The following is a 9321-nucleotide window of genomic DNA, read 5'->3' on the forward strand; positions in this document are numbered from 1 at the left end:
ATGCAGCTACTGCATCTGTATTCGGTTGTTTTATCCTTTGCAGAGCCAGAAATGAATAATCTGCATTTTTGATGGGGAACATTCTGGGGATTTGAAATTTTAATTCATCTCCTCCTCCAAGTTGACTTTATTCCTCAGGGGTCTCAGGGAGCTCCTTTCCCAGGAAGAAGGAGAATCACTTTTCTTTGTGAGATAAAGGTTTGAGCTTTATCCACATCAATGGTCTTATTTAAAGGGAGAAGCACAATGGCACTTGCTTCTAAGGCCTGTTCTCAGTCATTGCACTATAATCAACAAAAATATTTGGGTCTGCACACAGACATGTAGCAACACATACGTGTGCAATGCAATCCCTCGGATCAGAAGTACTGCTTGTCTACTGGAATACCTAACTGAACAGTATGATCTGCTCACAGTGTTCCCTGAAATAGTAGCCTGCAATGCTGCATGTGGTCCTAAGCAAATGTTCCCAGATTCGCCCACGTTTCTGCAACACTCCGTGGCTTCATTGGCTGCCGATTGGTTTCCGGTCACAATTCAAAGTGTTGGTTATGACCTTTAAAGTCCTACATGGCATTGGACCAGAGTACCTCCGGAACCGCCTGCTACCGCACGAATCCCAGCGACCGATAAGGTCCCACAGAGTTGGCCTTCTCCAGGTCCCGTCGACTAAACAATGTCATCTGGTGGGCCCCAGGGGAAGAGCCTTCTCTGTGGTTGCCCCAGCCCTCTGGAATCAACTCCTCCCGGAGATTAGAACAGCCCCCTCCCTCCTTGTCTTTTGTAAACTACTCAAGACCCACCTATACTGCCAGGCATGGGGGATTTAAGACACCTTTCCCCCAGGCTCTTTATATTTTATGTTTGGTATGCATGTGTTGTCTGGTTTTAATATGATAGGGTTTTATATATTTCTTTTTAATATTAGATTTGTTTCATTATAATATTGTTTTTATCATTGTTGTGAGCTGCCCCAAATCTTCGGAGAGGGGCGGCATACAAATCTAATAAATTATTATTATTATTAAGCCCTTTTGGGATTGGCCCTATAGCAGTGATGACGAACATTTTTTCCTCGGGTGCTGAAAGAGTGAGTGCTCATGCTATTGCACATGTGTGAGTGCCCACACCCATAATTCAATGTCTGGGGAGGGCGAAAACTTTCTCTGCCCCTGAAGACCCTCTGGAGGGTGGAAACGGCCTGTTTCCCAACTTCTGATGGGCCCAGTAAGCTCGTGTTTTACCCTCCACAGGCTCTAAAAACTCCCCTGGAGCTGGGGGAGGATAAAAATGCCTTCACCCATCCTCCCGGAGGCTCTCTGGAAGCCAAAAATACCCTCCCAGAGCCTCTGTGCAAGCCAAAAATCAGCTGGTCAGCACACACATGCAAATTGGAGTTGAGCTAGGGCAACAGTTCGCGTGCCAGCAGCTGTGTCTCCGCGTGTCACCTGTGGCACCCGTACCATAGGTTCGCCATCACTGCCCTATAGCCTTTGGAAATCATACCAATACCCATAAATTTCTAAGAAATACAGATATGATTTCCTACTGATTATTTGGCAGAAAAAAATGGTAATTCTTTCTTGGTGAAGAGTATTTTATTCCTCTTACTCTAATCTTCTTAACTTGTCCATAGAAGATTGCAATCTCATTATCTCATCCTGGGTGTTGACCAGAACCCTCATCAACCCCATTATTTAGTTCATTAATAAAATATGTCTATTAATGATTGAGAGGCCGGGCGAATTAACACCCAGTTGCTGAAGGCGGGAACCAACTTGGCACCGCCTATCAGTATACCTCAGTGGCTGCTCGGGCATTCTGGGAAGCCGGGGGTGGAGCAAGCACCCTTTATCAGGGCCTGCTCGCCCCTCCCCCCGGCTTCCCTCACCTCCCGAGCTCACCGCACAGCAGACACCCACCCACCATCCACTCAATCCAAGGTGTTTTTAAAGGTTGCCGAGTAGGAATTTTTGGGGCTGAGTAGGAATTTTTTGCAATCTTATAGCATTTGCTACGGATTGTTTTTTCGCTTACTCCACCCTGGACAAGTGAAATGGATTTGTGGTTACGGGATGCATCTGTATGTAAATAAGTTTTGATTCAACAATTTAATGTTTATATACTTGGTCACTATATGGCAGAAAGGGTATCAGTAGCAACTGTGTGTTCTCCTTTGGGCATCTTTTGTAAGATGATTGGCACCCCTGTTGCACAACTCATGCTTCCCCACCGGATGGAGCGGTGTGAAGGGGGTGCCCTTGGGGCTCTCCTACGTCATTTCTGGTTCCAGGTCATGCAGGGTGAGCCCTCCCACATGCTGGGCGTGGCTTTTTGGGCTGGGTGTAGGCAGGGCATGCCTCACCCTGACCAGGCATGGAGTTACACCCATTTCATTGCCCAAGCATGTTTGTGTTCAGGAAACTCCGCCCCATTTAGTGACCCCTGCAGGTCTTTCTGTTAATATTTAATAAAGTGACCCATTTTACCCAGCTTGGTGTCCGAGTGTTCATTTCTCGTCCATTGCAACACCTGCCCTAAGATAGCTACATGCCGTTGTGGCAGTCCAACAATGTACAACTATTAAGGCAAACTCTCTCAGTACAATTGACCAGCCAATTGTGGGCTTAGCTATGTTTGTGTGGTTGTTGTTGCTATTATTATTATTATTATTATTATTATTATTATTATTATTATTATTATTTAGATTTGTATGCCACCCCTCTCTGTAGACTCGGGGCGGCTCACAGAATACAATAAAACAATTCATGGCAAATCTAATAGATTTAAAAAACATTTTAAAACTCCATTATTAAACCAGACATACACACAGACATACCATACATAAATTGTATAGGCCCAGGGGAGAGGGGGGGGAATGCCTCAATTCCTCCATGCCTGACAGCAGAGGTGGGTTTTAAGGAGTTTACGGAAGGCAAGGAGGGTGGGGGCAGTTCTAATCTCCGGGGGGAGCTAGTTCCAGAGAGTCGGCGCAGCCACAAAAAAGGCTCTTCCCCTGGGACCCGCCAGATGACATTGTTTAGTCGACGGGACTAAAGGCCAACTCTGTGGGACCTAATCGGTCGCTGGGATTCGTGCGGCAGAAGGCGGTCCCGGAGATATTCTGGCCCGATGCCATGAAGGGCTTTATAGGTCATAACCAACACTTTGAATTGTGACCAGAAATTTATTTGTATCCTGCCTTTATTGTTTTTACAACTCACTCAAAGTGGCAAACCTATCCAACACACCTTCCTCCTCCTATTTGCTCACAACAACAGCCCTGTGAGGTGGGTTGGTCTCAGAGAGAATGATTTGGCCTAAAGTCACTCACCTGCTTTCATCGCTAATATAGGACTACAACTCACGGTCTCCCTCTTTCTAACCTGGTGTCTTAAAACACACTTATTTAAAAGTTGTCTGTTTAATTTAATAATAGTTTATAAATAGTTTTATTTATTTGTTATTCAACACAGTTGAACAGGTTGTCAATAAAAGCTCCATGTCAAAATCTTTGCTGTAATCAAGGTAGAGTACATCTGTTGCATGTCGCTTCTCTACTGACCTAATTGCTTTGTCAAAGAAGGAGATGAAACTTTTTCCACATGATTATTTTTTTTGACAAAGCCATGATGAGTCTTAAAAATCACGGCACTGTCTTCCCCATGGTAACTACTGGTTTGCTTTTCTCTATCTGGATTTTCTTTTTCTTTTCTGTTTCTTGAAGAAAGAAACCACATTGGTTTTTCTTCAATTCTTTGACACAGTTTTCCTTGAAAATAACTGACAGAGGTTCTGGCAATTCTTCAACAAGTACCTTTAGTCTTTAGGGTGCATTTCATCAAGGCCTGGGGACATGAAGGCATTCAAATTACCAAGAAATTCTTTTACCACATCCTTATTGACCTATATGCTCCCCTGTTGTGCTCGTCCCCAGTTTATGCTGCTCAAATCTTCATTGTCTTGGCTGTGAAGACACAGGAAAATAAGAGTTGAGTTTCTCTGCTTTTTGAGGGTCATATAATAATAATAATTAATAATGATTTATTAGATTTGTATGCCGCCCCTCTCCGCAGACTCGGGGCGGCTCACAACAATAATAATAACAATATGACAATGTAACAAATCTAATATTTAAAAAACATCTTAAAACACCATCATTAAAGCCATACAACACAAGCATAACATACATAAAACTATATAAGCCTGGGGGAGGTATCTCAATTCCAACATGCCTGGTGATACAGGTGGGTCTTAAGCAATTTATGAAAGACAAGGAGGGTGGGGGCAGTTATGATCTCTGGGGGGAGTTGACTCCAGAGGGCTGAGGCTGCCACAGAGAAGGCTCTTCCCCTGGGGACCGCCAGACAACATTGTTTAGTCGACAGGACCGGGAGAAGGCCAACTCTGTGGGACCTTATTGGCCGCCAGGATTTCTGCGGCAGAAGACAGTTTTGGAGGTATTCTGGTCCGATGCCATGTAGGGCTTTATAGTTCATTAACAACACTTTGAATTGCAACCAGAAACTCATTGGCAACCAGTTCAAGCCACGTAGTGTTGGAGAGACATGGGCGAATCTATGCAACTCCACGATAGCTCTCACGGCCGCATTCTGCATGATCTGAAGTTTCTGAACACTTTTCAAAGGTAGCCCCATGTAAAGAACGTTGCAGTAGTCGAACCTCGAGGTGATGAGGGCATGAGCGACTGAGCAATGACTCCCTGTCCAAATAGGGCCGCAACTGGTGCACCAGGCAAACCTGTGCAAATGCCCTCCTTGCCACAGCTGAAAGATGATGTTCAAATGTTAGCTGTGGATCAAGGAGGACGCCCAAGTTGCAGACCCTCTCTGAGGGGGGTCAAAAATCCCCCCACAGGTTAATGGATGGACAGATGGGATTCTTTTGGGGAGGCAAAACCCACAACCACTCTGTCTTGTCAGGGTTGAGTTTGAGCTTGTTGACACCCATCCAGACCCCAACAACCTCCAGGCACCGGCACATCACTTACACTGCTTCGCTGACTGGACATGGGGTGGAGATGTATAACTGGGTATCATCCGCATACTGATGATACCTCACCCCATGCCCTTGGATAATCACACCCAGCGGTTTCATGTAGATATTAAACAGCAGGGGGGGAGAAGATCGACCCCTGAGGCACCCCACAAGGGAGAGACCTAAAGGTCGACCTCTGACCCCCCACTAATACCGACTGTGACCGACCAGAGAGGTAGGAGGAGAACCACTGCAGAACAATGCATCCCACTCTTAACCCCTCCAGCTGGCGCAGAAGGATACCATGGTCGATGGTATCGAAAGCCGCTGAGAGGTCAAGAAGCACCAGGACAGAGGACAAGCCCCTGTCCCGGGCCCACCAGAGATCATCCATCAGTGCGACCAAAGCAATTTCTGTACTGTAGCCAGGCCTGAATCCTGACTGTTGAGGGCCTATATCTTTTCTTGGTCACCAGAAGCCTTGATGAAGACTTCTCTATTTGAAATAAACAGTGAATACCTTGTCTAGTTTGCCTTCTTTTAGATGTTGACATTTGAATAAGGCCTTCTTAATGCATTTTTCTTCTCTACTAGCCTTAGCTCATTTTCTCTCTTTCGTGACCTCATTTCTGCATTTTTTGAGGTGAAGCTTTGTCGGCTTCCTTGGTAATTAACACTTTCTTCCATGTCCAACAAGCATTTTTCTTTGTTTTCATGTCCTTCACACACTGCCCATTCAACCCTCTGGTTTCCTTAGTTTTCTTTTTCTTTGAAATTGTCTAAGAGCCCGCTAATTATATTCTCCACTTCCTTTTTTGTTTTTACAATCAACAACTGTGTGGAGCTTTGCACCCAACATCTCTTCCATTTCAAATATCTTCAACTAACTCTTCCTTGTTCCCAAGGATCAAATCGTAGGGGACAGATCCCCTAGTGCCTAAATCTTTTGAAAGAGAAAATTATGCAGGATCCTATCTGTCAGTCAGTCACGGAGACCAGACGTTTAGGCTTCTAAGCTTTCCAACTCATTTTGGAGTCCATCCTCAGGGAATTTCTCTCTACCGCAGTGCTTCTCAATTATTTTCTGTTGCACCTCCCCAGGTAGAAGTAAATATTTCACGTGCCCCCAACTCTCTGATTTGGGCCCCAATAGAATTATATAGCCAAGAAGGCTTCAAGAGTTGTAAACCTAATCCTACGTAGCTTCTGCTCTGGCAATCTCACACTACTTACCAGAGCTTACAAAACTTTTGTCAGACCCATCCTCGAATACAGCTCATCTGTTTGGAACCCATATCGCATCTCAGACATTAACACCCTTGAAAATGTCCAAAGATACTTCACCAGAAGAGCCCTTCACTCCTCCACTCGAAATAGAATACCCTATGAGACTAGACTTTCAATCCTGGGCCTAGAAAGTTTAGAACTAAGACGCCTTAAACAAGATCTAAGTATTGCCCACAAGATCATATGCTGCAATGTCTTGCCTGTCGGCGACTACTTCAGCTTCAACCACAACAACACAAGAGCACACAACAGATTTAAACTTAATATTAACCACTCCAAACTTGACTGTAAAAAATATGACTTCAGTAACCGAGTTGTCGAAGCGTGGAACTCATTACCGGACTCCATAGTGTCATCCCCAAACCCCCAACACTTTACCCTTAGATTATCTACGGTTGACCTATCCAGATTCCAAAGAGGTCAGTAAGGGACGAGTACAAGTGCACTAGAGTGCCTTCCGTCCCCTGTCCTATTGCTCTCCTATATCTCCTATACCTTTCCTCTATTCCTATATCTCTTCTTCTATTCTTTCATTGATATGTTCTATTACTTTATCTTCTTTTCTATTATTTCTTAGATATATTTTATTATGAGTATCTCCTCTATAACCTTCATCATGTATTTTATTATGTGTATATAGATATATACCCACTAAAACCCTCATTGTGTTGTTGGACAAAATAAATAGATAGATAGATAGATAGATAGATAGATAGATAGATAGATAGATAGATAGATAGATAGATAGATTTTAGCATCCTACTGCGGTGCAGGCCAAGAACACATGAAGCTGCCCCGCCGCAACTGGCCTCCTTCTCTTCTGGGCTGGAAGCAGCGTGCAACTGGGAAAACACTCTTTGTTTGGGGGGAATTGATTGAGAGGGACCACGCATGTTCCCTGGAGTCATATGCACCCAGTAATGGGCTGCTGCCCCCCATGGGGGGGCACAGTGGGGGTAGTAAGTTATTGAATACTTAATAGTTTTTTTATTGCCCTTCCTTCTCTAGTACCTTAATATGATCCTTAGTTACTTTTAAAACAGGAAATAATTGAATAGTATGTTTTTACCCATAAACGCTTTAATCGTTTTAATGATTATCTAGAGCTGAACTTTTATAGCAATTAAAAAAGATTGAGCTACTTGCCTAATCTGTTATCCTACTGAACCTTGTGGGTTCAGTACAAATCTTTAAAATGTTACTGTGCTCTTCAACAAATAATGCTGTCTATCATTTGTCCTTTTTGGGGCTATTCAAATAATGTGACTCAATCAACTGAAAAAGCATCCAAGCATCTATTTGAAAACTTATCTTGGTTGGTAAGCCACTCCCACCCAGTCATATGACCAAGCCACCCCCGGTCACATGATTGTCAAGCCACTCCCACCTGGTCACATGCATTTTTTGAGGTGAAGCTTTGTCGGCTTCCTTGGTAATTAACACTTTCTTCCATGTCCAGCAAGCATTTTTCTTTATTTTCATTTCCCTCACACACTGCCCATTCAACCCTCTGGTTTCCTTAGTTTTCTTTTTCTTTGAAATTGTCTAAGATTGTCTAATTATATTCTCCACTTCCTTTTTTGTTTTTACAATCAACAACTGTGTGGAGCTTTGCACCCAACATCTCTTCCATTTCAAATATCTTCAACTAACTCTTCCTTGTTCCTAAGGATCAAATCGTAGGGGACAGATCCCCTAGTGCCTAAATCTTTTGAAAGAGAAAATTATGCAGGATCCTATCTGTCAGTCAGTCATGGGGACCAGACGTTTAGGCTTCTAAGCTTTCCAGCACATTTTGGAGTCCATCCTCAGGGAATTTCTCTCTACCGCAGTGCTTCTGAATTATTTTCTTTTGCACCTCCCCAGGCAGAAGTAAATATTTCACATGCCCCCAACTCTCTGATTTGGGCCCCAATAGAATTACAGTGATGTCTCGATTATCACGAGGGTTACGTTCCAAGACCTCTCGCGATAATCGATTTTTCACGATATAGTGGAAACACCATCTGCGCATGCGCGCCCTTTTTTTCCCATGGGCGCGCATGCGCAGATGGTGGAGCCGGTGGCTGGGGAGGTGGATTCGCCGCCCCCACCAGCCCTTCCTGCTCTGGGTCAGAGCCGCGGAAACCTTCAGCTCGCCAAGGCTGCTTCTCCAAGCTCGCCTGCCGCCTCCGCCGCTACGCCTCCGCCGCCTCAGCCACCCCCTCTGCTCTGCAGGGACCTTGCATGCCACGATCTCCCTCTCTCGCCCTCCCCGCGCTTCTCCTCGGTGGCGACCAAGCGGCAGGTTTACAGTAATGGGAGAAAAGAAAAAAAAATCCCCAAAAGAGAGGGACAAGAGGCAGGCACAAAGCGAGGGCACAAGGGGAGCTGCCCGGCAGAGGTTGCTTTTTTTCTTCTCGTGGGCAAGTGGAGGCGGGGAGAGAGAAGGAAAGAGAGAGAGAGAAGAGTGGAAGGAAGAGAGAGAGAAATGATAGAAAAAAGGGGAGAAAAAAAGAGAAATGAGAAAATGATTGAACCGTGGTGTAGAAAAAACCCGGACGTATTTTTAATTTATTATTTTTTGAAAAATCGCGATATAGCGTTTCGCGAAGATCGAGATTGCGAAAATTGAGGGATCACTGTATATAGCCAAGAAGGCTTCAAGAGCTGTAAACCTAATCCCACGTAGCTTCTGCTCTGGCAATCTCACACTACTTACCAGAGCTTACAAAACTTTTGCCAGACCCATCCTCGAATACAGCTCATCTGTTTGGATATCGCATCTCAGACATTAACACCCTTGAAAATGTCCAAAGATACTTCACCAGAAGAGCCCTTCACTCCTCCACTCGAAATAGAACACCCTATGAGACTAGACTTTCAATCCTGGGCCTAGAAAGTTTAGAACTAAGACGCCTTAAACAAGATCTAAGTATTGCCCACAAGACCATATGCTGCAACGACCTGCCTGTCGGCGACTACTTCAGCTTCAACCACAACAACACAAGAGCACACAACAGATTTAAACTTAATATTAACCACTCCAAACTTGAC

Source organism: Erythrolamprus reginae, chromosome 2, assembly GCF_031021105.1.
Source record: "Erythrolamprus reginae isolate rEryReg1 chromosome 2, rEryReg1.hap1, whole genome shotgun sequence".
Taxonomy (NCBI): domain Eukaryota; kingdom Metazoa; phylum Chordata; class Lepidosauria; order Squamata; family Dipsadidae; genus Erythrolamprus; species Erythrolamprus reginae.